The sequence below is a fragment of the Nelumbo nucifera genome, chromosome 4, assembly GCF_055504915.1.
Source record: "Nelumbo nucifera cultivar China Antique chromosome 4, China Antique-T2T, whole genome shotgun sequence".
NCBI classification, from domain to species: Eukaryota; Viridiplantae; Streptophyta; class Magnoliopsida; order Proteales; family Nelumbonaceae; genus Nelumbo; species Nelumbo nucifera.
In genome coordinates, this window is record NC_142652.1 from 8,451,500 (window position 1) to 8,466,609 (window position 15,110).

Below are 15,110 nucleotides of genomic sequence, written 5' to 3' on the forward strand. Positions count from 1 at the left end.
TCCTTTTATTATTAGTTGGGACGCCCTAAATATAAATACTAATGACTGGCGCCGCCAGTCAGAACTTTTGGATCCCAGAGTTCTCTTCATCTCCCTTCTCTTCTCTCTCTTCCTTTCTTCTCCCTTTCTTTTCTGTTTCTCTGATTTGTTCAACCCAGAAAACATGGTATCAGAGCAGGTTTTCTGGGGTTAGAAGCAATGTGACAAGTCTTCTCAGGTTCTTCTTCCTCAATCTCTCAGTTCCTCCTCTACTGTGGATTGAATCTGATTAGGGAGTGGATCGAACTGATCTGAAGGGCTTTTTTTTTAGGTTCTCTTCCTTTCTTTCTTGGTTGTATGCCAAGAAAACCCTAAAAGAAGGGAGCTCTGATGCTGTATCTTCTTAATCCTGTGGATCGTGTGATCCTTTCTTGTACCCAGGTAAGTGGGTTTTAGAGGTCTGGATGACTTGCAACTACTGTTTTTTTTTGGAACTGTGGATCGGGTGATCCTGTTTCTTGTACCCAGACAACTAGGTGGTGTAGGTCTGAATGACCTGTGATTGTGTGACAGTGGTTTGCTAATGTCTCTTGGGGAATTGTAGTGGCTGTGTGCTCAAGTAGTTGATGAAGGGTTATATATAGGGCTGCCGAGTTCCTTAATTGCCTCCTTATATGTGTGTGGTGTTCCTAAAATCTGTTGTTTGACTGAACTGAACTCGGCTGAATTGTGGCTGAACTGAACTGAACTGGGCTGAACCAAGCTGAACTGAACTGTCAAATCAGACCTTGTATCATGTCATCTGAGGATTGTAGTGTGTCTAGTGGACCTTCCAATCAAGGTGGAGTGAGTAGAGGATTTGATATGAGCTTCACCATGGCTGTAATACCGTTTGATGGTCTCAATTACCTAGAATGGTCAAGGGGAATTAAACTGTACATAACTTCTAGGGGGAAGGTGGGCTATATTAATGGTAAAACCAAAGAACCGAGTCTCAGGGTGCAGAGTATGATGGGTGGGATCAGAAAAACAACATGGTGATGTCATGGCTGCTATTTTCCATGCTGCCTCCGGTCAAGAAGACATTCATGTAGGCTGAAACAGCTGTTGAGATTTTGGGAGCAGGCAAAATCTACTTATTCAGAGCAACGCCACTATGCCAAAATATACCAGTTGCAAGGTGCCTCCTCTAATTGTAAGCAGGGGGAAATGAGTCTCATCATATTACTCAGATTTGACCACGACATGGAAAGAACTGGACCACTATCAGAACATAGACTAGAAGTGTGATGCTGATGCTAAGGCCTACAAGTCTATGGTTTCTCAGCAACGGGTCTTTGCTTTCTTCTTGGGGCTGAACCTAGTATATGAGTCTCTTAGAGTTCAGATATTAGGAAGTAAAGATCTTCCTTCAGTACAAGAAGTGTATGCCCTAGTACAATCCTAAGAGAGTAGGCAGAATGTGATGAATAACTCAGAGGGGGAGCAAATTGCCTTAGTGGCAAAAGGGAGTGTGGTGTAGGAGGCAACAATTCTTTTAAGAAGGGTGACTTCCAGAAGAAAGTGGGTGATAAGGATGAGTTATGGTGTACTCATTGCCAGAAGGCTAGACATCAGGGATACATGTTGGGATCTCCACGAGAAGCCAAAGTGGGCTTAGGAGTTGAGTAAGAAATCAGAGCAGAATAAGAAGCCGGTACAGCAAGGTAAAAAAAGGTTCAATACAACAAACTTAGCCTCTCAGGAGTCTCAACAGTCTACCACTAGCAGCCTTCCTGGAACTGGTCCCCGGGAAGATATCATTAACTCTTTTCGTAACCATCTGGAGCTGTATGGGAGGGCAATTCACCAGATGGATTCTGCTCGTCTTGCCTCGACTTCCTTTGCATCTACTTTGGGTAATGGTAACTCTGCCACCACCTTCCATGTGTCCTCTCATTCATCAGATTCCCCTTGGATAATCGACTCTGGAGCCTCAAGTCATATTACGGGTAAGTCAAATTGTTTTCATTCCTATCACCTTTTATTTGGCAGGGACATGGCTCTTTTTCCACCATTGTTGGTCAAGGAACTGTAGCCCTTCCTTTTGAACTTACCCTTTCTAATGTGTTACATGTTCCACAATTGCCTATAAATTTGTTTTCAATTCGTAGCATAACAAACTCATTAAACTGTTCAGTGACCTTTTTACCTTCTTGTGTACTACAGGATTTGGACTCGGGGAAAATGATTGGTAGAGGTTGTATAGTGGATGGTCTTTACATGTTAGAGAACAAAGCTAGTCTTGCTGTTATTGAGTCTACGAGTCAGTCTAGTAAGAGTCGGGTCTATTTATGGCATAGTCATTTGGGTCATTTATCTTTTGAGTCACTAAAGGTCTTGCTTCCATATTTGTTTAAAGCAGTGTCGGTGCTTGAATTTAAATGTCAAACTTGTCAATTGAGCAAACATTGTAGAAATAGTTTTTCTTCAAGAAATAATAAATCTGATTTCTCTTTCCATATTGTTTACTCTGATGTTTGGGGCCCTATTACCTTACCATCTGAGCTTGGCTATAAATACTTCATTACACTTATTGATGACTACTCCAGATATACATGGGTGTATCCCATGCGGTCCAGAGATGAAGTGCCAAAAATTGTAAAAGATTTCCAACGCATGATATTCACTCAGTTTTAGATGGAGATTTGAATTTTTCAATCTGACAATGCGAAAGAGTACTTCCACAGTGACCTCATGGAGTTCTTTGCTTCTTGTGGGACTATGGGTCTATCCACTGTAGCTCTTGTGCCAAAACTCCTCTACAAAATGGTGTTGCAGAAAGGAAAAACTGCTATCTCCTTGAAGTGGCTTGTGGGTTAATTATCCACACGAATGTTCCAAAACGTTTTTGGTTAAATGCTGTGTTATGTGCTGCCTATCTCATCAACTGCATGCCATCTCGCTTGTTAGGGTACAAGGCCCCATTAGCTATCTTTCCTAAAGTTCATCTTTTTTCTATCCCTCTTCGTGTGTTTGGTTGTCATTGTTTTGTTCAAAACTTGTCTCCTACCTGTGATAAACTTGATTATCGTATTATTCCATGTGTATTTTTGGGCTACCATTCTTCACAAAAGGGTTACCGTTGTTTTGACCTTGTTTCCAAGAAATACTAGTTTCTATGGATGTGTCTTTCTTTGAGAGTGGTTCTTTCTTTCCTGTTTCTCTTCAAGGGGAGAATAGGGTGGAGGAGAAACATGTCCAAGTATTACCTCCTTTACCTGACCCTTCTCCATTTCGTGTCTTCCTTTGTCGTCGCAAGGGCCAATCGAGTTCAAAAGTTGTGGTGCAACTTGAAGCTATACCACCAACATCATCAGATCCATTGGGACAAATCCTATCCAACTAAGTACTATTACTCTTATTGATATTCTTGACCCTATTGCTATTGATTCTTCTGCCAATGATCTTGACATCCCTATTGCACAAAAGGAAGGGAGTTAGGTCTTGTACCACCAAACATCTTATCTCCCATTTTGTCTCATGAGAAATCTTACCCTCCTTTTGTGCTTTCCTCTCTTCCATTGATTGTGTCCCTATACCTAAAAATGTGGCAGGGGCTTTTTCAGTACCTAAGTGGACAGATGCAATGGAAGAAGAGATAAATGCCTTACATAAAAATGGTACATGGAAGTTAGTGGATCTTCCTGTGGGTAAGGAATCGGTAGGGTGTAAGTGGGTTTTTATAGTAAAGCACAGGGCAGATGGCACAATAGAAAGGTACAAAGCCCGATTGGTGGCGAAAGGATTTACTTAGGTGTATGGAGTAGACTATGCAAAGAAATTTGCTCTAGTAGCTAAGGTGAATTCTATTAGGGTTCTGTTCTCTCTTGCTGCTAACCTTGATTGGGATCTCCACCAGTTAGATATTAAAAATGCCTTCCTGAATGGTGATCTTGAAGAAGAGGTGTACATGGTGCAACATCCTAGTTTCTATGCCCAAGACCAAGAGCAGAAAGTGTGTAGGTGAAAGAAGTCCTTGTATGGACTAAAGCAGTCACCAAGAGTTTGGCTTAGCAGGTTCCATCTAGCGGTGCAATAGATTGGCTACAAACAGTATCAGGCTGATCATATATTGTTTGTGAAAAAATGAGAAGGGAAAATTGCAGCATTGATAGTGTATGTTGAATCATTGATGACATAGCGATCACGGGCGATTGGAAGGTGGAAATTTTGAGACTAAAGGAATTCCTAGCCACTCAATTTGAGGTGAAGGATCTAGGTCCCTTGAAGTATTTTCTTGGAATTGAAGTGGCCCGTTCATAAAAGGGGATCTTCATTTCTCAAAGAAAATACATCCTAGACTTGTTACAATTACAGGATACAAGAAAACTTTTAAGCCTGTTGACTTTCCCATTGATCCAAACCACAGATTAGGTGATTGCTAAGGTGAGATCATCAAGGATGTAAAGCAATTCCAGAGACTTGTGGGTAGGCTATTATATTTGTCCATGACCCAGCCAAACATTGCTTATACTATGGGGGTTCTTAGTCAATTCATGCATGCCCCCAAGACCACACACTTAGAGGCAGCCGATAGAATCCTTTGGTATCTAAAGAAGTTTCCGGGGGTTGGTTTACTATTCCAAAGAAATGGGCACTTGAAGGTTGAGGTATATATAGATGCTTATTGGGCTGGATCAGTTGATGACAGAAAGTCCACTAGCGGGTATTGTACCTTTATAGGAGGAAACCTAGTCACATGGAGAAACAAGAAACAAAATGGTGTGGCAAGGTCTAGTGCTGAAGCTGAGTATAGAGCAATGTCCCACGAAGTGGCTGAAGTAATGTGGATAAAGAACTTGATGGGTGAACTGGGATTTCCTGTTGACGATTCCATGTCTTGGTATTGTGATAATAAGGCTGCTATTAACATTGTAACCAACTCGGTTTTTCATGATAGAACTAAACATATTGAAGTCGACAAGCATTTTATCATGGAAAAAATTGTAAATGGGGAAGTATGCACTCCATATATCAGTTCCACAAATCAACTTGCGGGCATCTTTACCAATGGATTACATCATCTGTGGCACAATGATTTATGTGACAAGTTGAGCATGATTGACATCTATGTCCCAACTTGAGGGGGAGTGTTGAAATCTGTTAGTTTCCTTTTTTAATTAATTAACTATTTGTTATTTTTCTGTTCTTTAGTGCTGCAGGGGCATTCTTGTAATCTTCTTTTTCATATTAGTTGGGACACCCTAATATAAATACTAATGACTAGCGCCGCCGGTCAGAACTTTTGGATCCCAGAATTCTCTTCCTTTCTTCTCCCTTTCTTTTCTGTTTCTCTGGTTTGTTCAACCCAGAAAACAATTACCATAGAAAAGAAGCGGGTTCACCAACTAGAATGATTTTCTGTGGTGCCATTTCATGAATCCTATGGTGCATACTTGATTCCAAAATTTGGTTATTATGGAATTGATTTCATATGAAGAAAGCATCACTGCTTTCTTTTATGTGAATTGATTCTCCTTTTCTTTCAAGAGGGTCAAAGTCAAACATATTACATCAGCAAAGCGGAGGTAAAGTGGGACTGAAAAAGATGGAAACTAATTTCTAGATCCATGAAACTTCAAATTTCCATTTCCTCACCTCAATCAAGGGAATATTTTCATTTTAGAAGGCATTGGGTTCCACAACAATTTTGGAGGCTGAGGTTCTTTGATCTGCTTTTGGAAGATTTTGGTTCATCTCAATTCTTGAAATGGCAGAAATCAAAATCAACTATGTTTTAAGTCCATCTACTTTTTGAGAATTCCTTGCTTTTGGTTCCAAGTATTTTCTTGCAATACAATTATAATCCTACCAAGAAACTCTTCCTAACCCTGGGAGAAAAGTTTCTTGCTCTATGGCAACTATTTGGTAACTATGGTTTTGGTTTGAAAGTGATCTTGCGGATTTGTGGTTTCTCTGATTTCTAGTCTTCCACAGGAGTCACAGGACATAAGACTATGTTTGGTTTGATAGAAAAGAGAGAAAAAGGATGTCGTGGGAAGTTTCTTAAGGCTTCGTTTGTTTGAGGTGTAAATACAAAAATACAAAAATGATCGGATGGATAAATGCAAAAGTTGAACCGGTTTTGTATTGTTTTTACACTTGTGTACATTTGGAAGAACGGTGGTGTAAAAGTCCACTGCAACCGAGAGATTGCAGTCGTCGGTCAGCCAAGATATAGAGCATCGCAAGCGGCAGGCCAGCAGTGAGCGCCGGTCCCTCTTGTGCCACCGTCGGAGCAGGAGCCGGAGCTGATGAACTAGTCCCATGGTGTTTCGGCGACAGCACGACCACAGTCATCTTCTCTCCCTTCTGGCAGTTCTCCTCAGTTCCACTGATGAAGTAGAACGGCCCCAACCGGTCGAGCTCAAAAAGTTCAGATTTCAGATGGAGAGGATCACCGAGAGAGAACATGAAGTGAGGCATATCTCAGACCACCTTCGAGTCTGCAACTCTGAATTAACAACCTGCCTACCAATTGAGATACCGAGAGAACAAAAAGGGAAGTGTACAGAAATAGCGTTTTTAATGAAAGGAAACCGGCACAAAGAAACCCAACTTCGAAAATTATCTGCAAGACAATAAGTAAACAGATCCTCATTGCAAAAAAATTACGGAGAAGTACAGATACACACGATGCAGAAGTTGGCATCGTGCCCGTGAAGTTGGCATCAATTCACGGTCAGGATGTATTCCCCCTGTACTTTGGGGCTATAAAATTCCGATCTGGGCTGATTGGTCATTCTCCCAAAAAATTATCTACAAGACCGCGAAACTACCAGCACAATAAGTAAATCGACTAAGGCCTCTTTGAATTTGGAATACGAGCATCCAGATTCAGGCGAGATTCCGATTGAAAACAGCTCAAATGGCCGGCAAATCATCGTTTGCATACGCATGAAATAAAAAAGTGGAGTGATCAATAAAAAATGGGAACTAAGAGAGGTTACAAAGGGAAATCGATGAATTGGTCCATACAGTTTTTCGTTAAATCCACACAGTGAACAGGTGTACCTTCCCACGGTCACCCACTTCAATTGTCCTCTCCAAGAACTCAAAAAGTTCTGAAACGGTCATGGGGAAGGCAACCACTGCTGTTCTTGTCGCCGCCTCTATGTTTTCGTCGGAGGAAGATGATGAACAGATAATCACTGCTGTCGCCACCTCCTATTGTTGTCGCTGATGGTCAACCACTGCCATCGCCACCTCTCTGTTCTCATCGGAGGAAGAGAGAGAGAGAGAGAGACCAAGCGAGTGAATGAGAAGGAGAAGAAGAAGAGAGAAGGGGAAGAGAGAGACCAAACGATGTAATAAATACATCAAAAATTTCAATGTATTTATTACATCGATTATCGATGTAATTTAACGGTAAAATGTAATTTTACACTGATTACATGTTTATCAAATGTTTGCAAAAATGAATCGGGGTGAAAAGATTATCCCAATTCGATTTTATACCTCTACCAAACGCAGCCTAAACAAACTTTGTGAAATTTTTTAGGAATTTCCCCTCAAGTTTTTGTTTCGCTTATTTTCTTTCAAAGCAAACACAGCCTAAATGTCTCAATCTCTTTAGTCGTCATTCCTTAGAGAACAGTATTTGAGAATTATAGTTGTAATGTTACTATCTCATAGTATCAGCGGAATTAGCTCTAAACAATTTAAGTCTCAAGCTTGCAGAGTCCCCAGTTGTAACAGATTGGTGAATAACAGAGATTCCATTACAACAATACTTTTGCTGAACTCTAATACCCCTGTTATTCAGTTTTCATGCATACGGGAGACTGAGATTCTCATTTTTAATTTTGTCTTGTGTGCCAGTAAATTCACTCAGCTCCTGAGGGTTTGCCACAATCTACCTGAATACCCGATCAAAAGAATTCGTTCAGCCTATCAAGCAGGATAATTTAAACCCTCTGGAGAACCTGTTGCAGATGTTGGATATGTGAACCCATTCTGCTAGTCAGACACTTCCAGTATTTTTTTATTTTTTATTTTTTTAAGACTACAGTTCGGGGCCTTCATGGATTGGTTTTCGAAGGCAATAAGGGAATTACCGGAACAAGTTCAAGAATCCAGGCGTGGGAAAGAGGTGGTTACAGGACAAGATCAGAAAGCTACGTGTCTAGTGCTGCTCCTTAGGTTAAAGGTTAAAACTTAAAACATGGAACACACGGCATGTAGATGGGTGTACTGGTGCCACATGGCTTGCCAGCTATCCAATATTTCGGAGATCAGGACCCACCTTAAGTTGAGAAACTGGGCTAAAAATTAGCATGCAAGCAAGGTTAAAAATATCAATACGTCCGACGTGCCTGAATTGATACAGCATTTTGTGTTTGTTTTTTTATTTTTTTCGCAATCGGTTCAAGGAAGTCAATTTAGGGCTCCTCTACCCCTGAACCGGTCAAACTTCCGATACACTCACTGTAAAGATATATGAGAAGGGTCCCGAAATGATATGTATTGATTGATACGAGTCGATATGTACTTATTAGCATGTACAGAAATTTATGGCCATGTCTTCATTGGAACGGTGGAGTTTCTTTAAGCTAAAAATTAAAAATTAAAAAAAAAGAAACAAGCCTTGTACATAAAGGCAAGCAGATATTTTAACGATCAGCGGATTGATATTTTATAGTTTGATGTTTGAGATCGGCTTCAGTCAGTGCATGGCCCGTTCGAACACGAACACCGTTCGAACAGTCTTAATCCGGTTTCTGATCTAGCATATAGATTAACTCTGTCCAAACTCAGAGAGTACTTGCACCTCTACCGTTGTTTTTGATGTTTGTACAGAGCGAGAACTCTCCGCTGCTGGGTGCTGACCTAAAATAAGAGTAAGAAAATTAAAACTGAGTAGGACGCTCACCACACCATGGGATAGAAAAATTACACACATGCCTTAAGGGAGTGCATGCAGGGATGCTGCCAATGGGTCAGGTTAAAGAGTAAACCAACTTTGATCACATCCAAATTGGGTTTCAGCTCAGGGCAGCCTTAGTCGTCGGTGTAGGGTTGAAAAACAACAATGAATGTATAACAGTATAAGCTCACATCGAGCTTGGGATTTGCCAACCCTGATGATCTATTGGGTTGTTGAAACACAGTATATAGAGGGATCATATAGATGGTTATGCCAAGTGACGCTTTATTTGATCATTTCATGTTTTGAATCTTTACGCTTTTTCTTAAACTTCACAACATTCCTTTACTTCGGATAAAACTTGAAAATATGTTTATGATATACAGCAAAATAGCAAATAACAAGATATTCACTATGGTATATTCATGAAAATCCTGTAACCCAGCAAAATTGAAGAATTTGTAAAATATAGCCTTCACTAAAGATTTTATTCACGAGGTAGAACACATAGGACTTGGGCAGGTTCAGTAATTCTATTTTATTAAGTTAAGGTAGGACATATTTGGTATAAAGTGCCCTAGGTTTGGGGTCAGGTTAAGGCAAATCATAGCAAAACCCAAATGCAGAAGAGGTGTTCACTTCATTGCCCGGAGCCAACAGAAGGGAAATACATCTAAAACTCAAGAAAGATGCGTTTGAAAGAAAAATCGAAATTCTCATCATGCTAACTGCATCAATAGATCACATACAGTAATAAATGAATTCAAAGTACTGGTGAATCACTGGCCTTTCTTAAGAGAAGACCATGCAATGAAATAAAACAAATTGGAACAAACACAACAACATGTGAAATCAAAATTTCAATGTAATAACTCCTGTACAGTATACACCCAACATAATTATGTACAAGGTCATAAAACTAAAAGAAAACCTGATTATGATAAGTTGTTAATTCTTCCACATGTATAGGCTTTATCTGACTGAAGCCTTTTCCCAGCATCATCATAAGCGAGAATGTACATCTTGTCACACCCCTTCTACCAAGGTCTTTTGATTCAGCATTCAGGGGAGTTCTCTTCACTAATCTAACCTACCATCTAGCAGTATCCCCTAAAATTACAGAAATACCTGTATTGGGAATTTATAATTGCCCTCCTCTTCCAAAAAGTTTGACTTACCTGTGCAGATTGGTCCTTTGACATAACTTTAAGTTAATGAATTCTGCTTCCCAATTCTCCCAACCATGCCAAGAATGTTGGAGCTTTCTGGTGGATCTACAGCCCCCTTGTTGGAAATAGGTATGACCGTATGAGCAAGGAATCATCCCAATTGTTGTTTGTAGGAAATTTAGGTACATATGAGATGGAAAAATATTCATTTGTAAGGACTCTGAATATGAAGAATGCTCAGAATACCAGTGTAACTAACTGTGTAACATATAATCAGGAACCTTCAAGTGGTACATACTAATAACTTTACCATAAGTTTCCGGAGGTAGTTCCTTTAAGAGATCTGCTATGGACAGTTCATGCCTCCTTCTGAGTTCATTTAGCTCCTTCTGCTGCTCCGCCAACAGATGCTGTAAATTCTGCATGACAATTTGAATTTTTTTCTAAATTGTTGTCCATACAATGCTGCTCCAGTGGAACCACACCATCATGTTTGCCATCTTGATTGTTGAAGGCATCTAAATTGTCAGGCATAGCAATGTATTTTTTTCCCCTCATTATCTCATCATCCATGGTTTCATCCTCCTGCTTATTGGCCTCAATATCAAATGGAAGTGGATATTGCGGATTTGACCTGCTTATCCAATGGAAAACTTATCAGTAGCATGTTAACAAAAATCTTATTGAGTTGAGAAGGGGGGAAAAAAAGTAAAATTGAGCTAGGGAAACAAAAAGAAAGCTGGACAACCAGTGGAATCTCCAATGTGTAATGTTTTTTTAACATCTTTCCTTCGACCTTCCACCATGAAGTCTCGACTCACCTCAGGGGCACTATCCATATAAATTGGAGTACCAATCGCAACATCATCTGCATTTGCTATGGTAAAATGTGGGTAAAAAGGCCTTGAGTTCTCTAAACAGAAACAGGTGAGATTGGAAGTCAGGCTCCTTTAAATGTAAAGGTGCCCTGAAATTTTTACCTGAATGACTGGGACTGTCTCGTAAAGACACAGCCCATGCTTTCATTCTCTCCATTTGATTGGGGAAAAGGATCCATCAATAGCTCTCTGGCAGACAGCCTCTCAGATACATTTGCAATACATTTTTCTATAAATGCTCTTAGTCCAGGATCCTTCACCTTTGCTAACGATGCAGGCTTGATTCCCTAAGAGAACCAGACACAATCCAGCAGTAAAGATCACGGATGATTATCTAGCCACTTGCTATAAACAATAAACTTTTGAGAATGTGGCCAATCCAAAGGAGTGACCAGGACTGGAGGAAATCAGGAAACATATTTCATACATGTAAAAGAATATCCACATGAGAACTGGCAAATGAAGTCTGTCATTTGACAGTCTGGATTTTCATCTATGTGATATCCAAACGATATACGCAGTCTGGATGGCTTCATCATAAACAGAAATTGTTTCATTTTATGCATATAGAAACATGACGATTAATATATTTGAGGTTAATTTTATTAGTGTTTGGGGAGGGTGGGGGGGGATTAAATTTTTATAGCTTCATATGACCATTCAAGAGTTTCAAGAGAAACAGGCATGGATAGAAAACATTCTGAGAGTGAGTATGCAAGGCAGATAAACACAACCCAAAGGAGCAGCAATTGCAAGAAAAGAAAATAGGCTAGGAATGTAGTTCGGCTTACTGATGTCACTTTCTTGTAAATTTGAGCTGCATTGGCGCATTCAACGTAGGGATACTCAAACGTCACCAACTCCAATAAGCACATGCCAAAGGCACAAGTTCATTGTATTCTTCCTCGTAAAGCTCTGGTGCCATGAACTCCGGGGTCCCTACACACAGGAATGTCATTTATCTGCTTTTTCGTAAAGCTCTGCTTTCTACCACTTCGTTCCAAGGAACTAGTTGGTGCTCACCAATAACAGTATGAGCAGAACGAGCCTTGTAAAGGATAGCAGCCAATCCAAGGTCACCTATTTTAACTTCGCCATGGTGGCCATTAATAAAAATATTATCGCGCTTTAAGTCTCGATGGATGACCGGTGGGTCATGACTGTGAAGATAGAGAAGACCCTCCAAAATCTGCCTTGACCAATTCTTCAACGCTCTCGTATCGACTTTCTTGTGTTTCTTACGATACCTATAAAAATACGACATTGAAGCTCAGAAGAAGAAATCAAGTAGAAGAAAAGGTGATTATAGACAGAAAAGAAAACCCACTGGCGTAATGTTCCGGATGTGAAAATCTCGGTGATGAAGTTGATGTTTTCGTGTTTGGTGTCGACCCACGAGGTGTAAAACTTGATAATGTTCTTGTGCTTGAGAGTCTTGAGCAAGTGGACTTCGGAGTACAGACGCTCTAAATCTTCAGGGTGGCGTAAAAGGTCAGCCACTCTAACTTGGTTCCAAGCCACTTCAATTCCTTCCAATTCATCAAACGCTCTATATCTGAAAAGGCGGCAAATCATGGAAAGACAGAAAAAAAGAGAGTAGCAATACTGCAATGGTAGTGTTAATCTATCGACGTACTATTATTAACTACTTGTGTAAGGGCTCATAACCATCAAGAATTAATTGGAAAAGAAGAATAGTATACCGATACATACACCGTTTTGAATGCGCCCTTTCTCAACACCTCTCCATACTGCAAAACCATCAAAACAGATTCCCAGAAAGAAACCCAATAAGAAAAACAAGTATAAACAGCAGAGCACCAAATAAGGATATGATAAACAATTTGGGAATTCGTGGATAATAAGATTCAGAGAGCAGAGAATAACAAGAACTTGGATAAATTGGGAGAAGCAGAAATAAACCAAGTGAGAATTAAACAATCGAATAAGCATCCATGAAGACACTAACCCGGCCGTATCTACCACTGGGATCGACCTCAATGAACTCTGAACTTGGATAAGAGTCATAAGACCGCTTGACATGGGTAACCTTTAAAGCAAGTGTCATGTGCACCACACACGAGGCAAGAATAGATTCCGTTTTTGCGGGTGGATAAACAACTTATCGACCCTCTAGGGTAGTATCGATTAACTATGAAAATTATAATCTTTGGAAAATTTGTTTTCTGTGGGACCTATACATATTCATTGATTATAGTTAAGAACATGAAGATTGACTAACTTTTGGTAGTAATGACTGAAGCCGTGGAGCAAGAAATCCCAAGAACAAACCTTTTTCTTTACGTTTGATCAATGTTGTCTTTGGTTCTGAAAATATTAGTCTAATGTGAGTGCAGGAGGTGGTACTGATTAGTGATGAGAACTCCCTTCGTTCTAAAGTCTTGTTGTAAGTTACAATTAAACTCCTTTAGTTCCGATTCTTCCGAAACCACAATGATAATGCAAATATGTCCATGAAGCGCTTTTCACGAAGCGGCTTTTGACATTATTACACTGGAAAGTTGTGAAGCTATGTTTGACTGTTTGATGAAAAACCCACAATGCCCAAAAAGACTTGCGTTGAAATAAGAAATTGACTTTTCGCTGAAATTAGTTTTGATAGCTTATTGAAAGTAGTTCAGGGCTTTGTTCTGTTTTTCTTTTTTTTCTGGTAAAGAAAAAAGTGAGGCTCATCTCAGAATACACTATATTAGCATGGTGTATTCCAATGGATTTAGATTGTTTTTATTTCAATTATTATATTTTTATGATATTTATAGTCTTGTTATTTATTTTCATTACCTCCCTATGTTAAGATACATAATGGGTAATTTGTGTAGTGCTACCTTTTAGAATGTGAGAGTCACTTTTCAAGTTTTCTTCTTTGGAATCGAAGCCTAATTCTCTATGACCCAATTACCACCTTAATAGGCCACTATCAACTACCAAAAGTTGATAGGGCAGAAAATTTGAATGATGCATCATCGATACAAAGGCCGTGCAGCCCATCAAGTTATAATGAATCATCCATAGAACAGACAAATCCCAGATCAACCTTTTATCTAATAAATGCATCCTTCCAGAAGTCAAGGTTTAGTGCATATAACTCTATAATTTGAATGATGCATCATCACACCAAAGGCCATGCAGTCTATAAAATTATCATGAACCATCATAACAATGGACAAAATCCACATTGACCTTTTATCTAATGAATGCATCCCTTCTAGAAGTCAAGGTTTAATGCAAGTATATATTAACTCTAGAATTAATATGGTTATCTAAATAGTAGATATCATAAAACAAACTATAACTAATTAAATGAGTCATTTCCAAATTCACAGTTTGAAATAGTTCACATTTACTACACATGTATCACTTAATCTTTAAAACATGTATATAACTATTGACAAAATCAACCATGTAACATTGGTTCTGGAATGCATCACGCATTCTATAGGAGGTTGTATATGGTGTATTCTGGGATGCGCCATGGTGAGAAATCAGAAATAGGGAATAAGAGACCACGGCTCGTTCTAATATGAAACACACTTTTGAGTTTTGATGTAATGTAGCTAATTCCAGAACGGGATGAAACATGCCAAAACCACATTACCAAACGCCGCCTCGGTCAATACAACCCAAATAACGCCCAAATCCTCCCAAATGGGCTTTATAAGTGTAATTCTACCAGAATGCGAATGCGAGTTGCTTTAATTCTACCACTTTAAGCCCACCTGACTTTAATTCATGAATCATGTTTGAGAGTTCTCAATATCCGCATGGCGCCAAGGCCCATAATTTTCAAGTCTACACTCTACAGTAATGGCAAATTGGCAACAGCCGTACGGTGACGGCACCCGAATTGACTGAACTTTTCTCCCACCTCTCGTCTTCTCTTTCCGACGAGAAATGCTGGTGGTATGGGTTAAGTGGACGGCCGACTCGTATAACGTTAAACGTTCTTTTATGGTGGGTCTCTAATATTACATTCCCTCTCACAAAAAATAAATGGTTCAACGACTTACCACGTGGACACCATGTACAGATTTTTTTCGGTTGTGGTTGTGGTTGTGGAGTAATGATATGCTGGAGTGTTTATACTTTTGATATTTGGATGACCTGTGTTACAAGTTAAGAAAAATAAAACAAATGCATCAATAAGATGGTTCAAAG

The 15,110-nt window shown here is 39.6% G+C and overlaps 1 pseudogene across 1 annotated transcript; it reads right to left on the bottom strand.

Annotated features, from left to right (window-relative positions):
* Positions 1 to 9,732: 9,732 nt before the first annotated feature.
* Positions 9,733 to 13,017, bottom strand: LOC104591525 (putative serine/threonine-protein kinase WNK11; annotated as a pseudogene). The gene is made up of 7 exons (XR_016085587.1): positions 12,904 to 13,017; positions 12,648 to 12,685; positions 12,262 to 12,489; positions 11,958 to 12,181; positions 11,726 to 11,873; positions 11,037 to 11,221; positions 9,733 to 10,690 (listed from the first exon to the last, which is right to left on the bottom strand). The product of XR_016085587.1 is annotated as a putative serine/threonine-protein kinase WNK11 (transcript).
* Positions 13,018 to 15,110: the final 2,093 nt, after the last annotated feature.